General features: G+C 44.9%; 1 long non-coding RNA gene across 1 annotated transcript; it reads right to left on the reverse strand.

Moving 5' to 3' along the window:
- Positions 1-678: 678 nt before the first annotated feature.
- On the reverse strand, positions 679-1,620 carry LOC127919693 (uncharacterized). Its single transcript, XR_008103763.1, has 3 exons — positions 1,537-1,620; positions 1,302-1,489; positions 679-784 (listed from the first exon to the last, which is right to left on the reverse strand). It is a non-coding gene; the product is annotated as an uncharacterized LOC127919693 (long non-coding RNA).
- Positions 1,621-2,603: the final 983 nt, after the last annotated feature.

Consider the following 2,603-nt stretch of genomic DNA (forward strand, 5'->3'; position numbering starts at 1 on the left):
TGACAAACAGATAGAATCCATCTCATACTTACCTACTGCAGCACCACTGACAACCAGATAGAATCCATCTCATACTTACCTACTGCAGCACCACTGACAACCAGATAGAATCCACCTCATACTTACCTACTGCAGCACCACTGACAACCAGATAGAATCCACCTCATACTTACCTACTGCAGCACCACTGACAAACAGATAGAATCCACCTCATACTTACCTACTGCAGCACCACTGACAACCAGATAGAATCCACCTCATACTTACCTACTGCAGCACCACTGACAAACAGATAGAATCCACCTCATACTTACCTACTGCAGCACCACTGACAAACAGATAGAATCCACCTCATACTTACCTACTGCAGCACCACTGACAAACAGATAGAATCCACCTCATACTTACCTACTGCAGCACCACTGACAACCAGATAGAATCCATCTCATACTTACCTACTGCAGCACCACTGACAAACAGATAGAATCCATCTCATACTTACCTACTGCAGCACCACTGACAACCAGATAGAATCCACCTCATACTTACCTACTGCAGCACCACTGACAACCAGATAGAATCCATCTCATACTTACCTACTGCAGCACCACTGACAAACAGATAGAATCCACCTCATACTTACCTACTGCAGCACCACTGACAACCAGATAGAATCCATCTCATACTTACCTACTGCAGCACCACTGACAACCAGATAGAATCCATCTCATACTTACCTACTGCAGCACCACTGACAAACAGATAGAATCCACCTCATACTTACCTACTGCAGCACCACTGACAAACAGATAGAATCCACCTCATACTTACCTACTGCAGCACCACTGACAAACAGATAGAATCCACCTCATACTTACCTACTGCAGCACCACTGACAACCAGATAGAATCCACCTCATACTTACCTACTGCAGCACCACTGACAAACAGATAGAATCCACCTCATACTTACCTACTGCAGCACCACTGACAACCAGATAGAATCCACCTCATACTTACCTACTGCAGCACCACTGACAAACAGATAGAATCCACCTCATACTTACCTACTGCAGCACCACTGACAAACAGATAGAATCCACCTCATACTTACCTACTGCAGCACCACTGACAAACAGATAGAATCCACCTCATACTTACCTACTGCAGCACCACTGACAACCAGATAGAATCCATCTCATACTTACCTACTGCAGCACCACTGACAACCAGATAGAATCCACCTCATACTTACCTACTGCAGCACCACTGACAACCAGATAGAATCCATCTCATACTTACCTACTGCAGCACCACTGACAAACAGATAGAATCCACCTCATACTTACCTACTGCAGCACCACTGACAACCAGATAGAATCCATCTCATACTTACCTACTGCAGCACCACTGACAAACAGATAGAATCCACCTCATACTTACCTACTGCAGCACCACTGACAAACAGATAGAATCCATCTCATACTTACCTACTGCAGCACCACTGACAACCAGATAGAATCCATCTCATACTTACCTACTGCAGCACCACTGACAAACAGATAGAATCCATCTCATACTTACCTACTGCAGCACCACTGACAACCAGATAGAATCCATCTCATACTTACCTACTGCAGCACCACTGACAACCAGATAGAATCCACCTCATACTTACCTACTGCAGCACCACTGACAAACAGATAGAATCCACCTCATACTTACCTACTGCAGCACCACTGACAAACAGATAGAATCCACCTCATACTTACCTACTGCAGCACCACTGACAAACAGATAGAATCCATCTCATACTTACCTACTGCAGCACCACTGACAACCAGATAGAATCCACCTCATACTTACCTACTGCAGCACCACTGACAAACAGATAGAATCCACCTCATACTTACCTACTGCAGCACCACTGACAAACAGATAGAATCCACCTCATACTTACCTACTGCAGCACCACTGACAAACAGATAGAATCCACCTCATACTTACCTACTGCAGCACCACTGACAAACAGATAGAATCCAGAATCACTGACAACCAGATAGAATCCATCTCATACTTACCTACTGCAGCACCACTGACAAACAGATAGAATCCACCTCATACTTACCTACTGCAGCACCACTGACAAACAGATAGAATCCACCTCATACTTACCTACTGCAGCACCACTGACAAACAGATAGAATCCACCTCATACTTACCTACTGCAGCACCACTGACAAACAGATAGAATCCACCTCATACTTACCTACTGCAGCACCACTGACCACCACCTCATACTTACCTACTGCAGCACCACTGACAAACAGATAGAATCCACCTCATACTTACCTACTGCAGCACCACTGACAAACAGATAGAATCCACCTCATACTTACCTACTGCAGCACCACTGACAAACAGATAGAATCCACCTCATACTTACCTACTGCAGCACCACTGACAAACAGATAGAATCCACCTCATACTTACCTACTGCAGCACCACTGACAAACAGATAGAATCCACCTCATACTTACCTACTGCAGCACCACTGACAAACAGATAGAATCCACCTCATACTTACCTACTGCAGCACCACTG

The sequence above is a fragment of the Oncorhynchus keta genome, unplaced genomic scaffold, assembly GCF_023373465.1.
Source record: "Oncorhynchus keta strain PuntledgeMale-10-30-2019 unplaced genomic scaffold, Oket_V2 Un_contig_17373_pilon_pilon, whole genome shotgun sequence".
Taxonomy (NCBI): domain Eukaryota; kingdom Metazoa; phylum Chordata; class Actinopteri; order Salmoniformes; family Salmonidae; genus Oncorhynchus; species Oncorhynchus keta.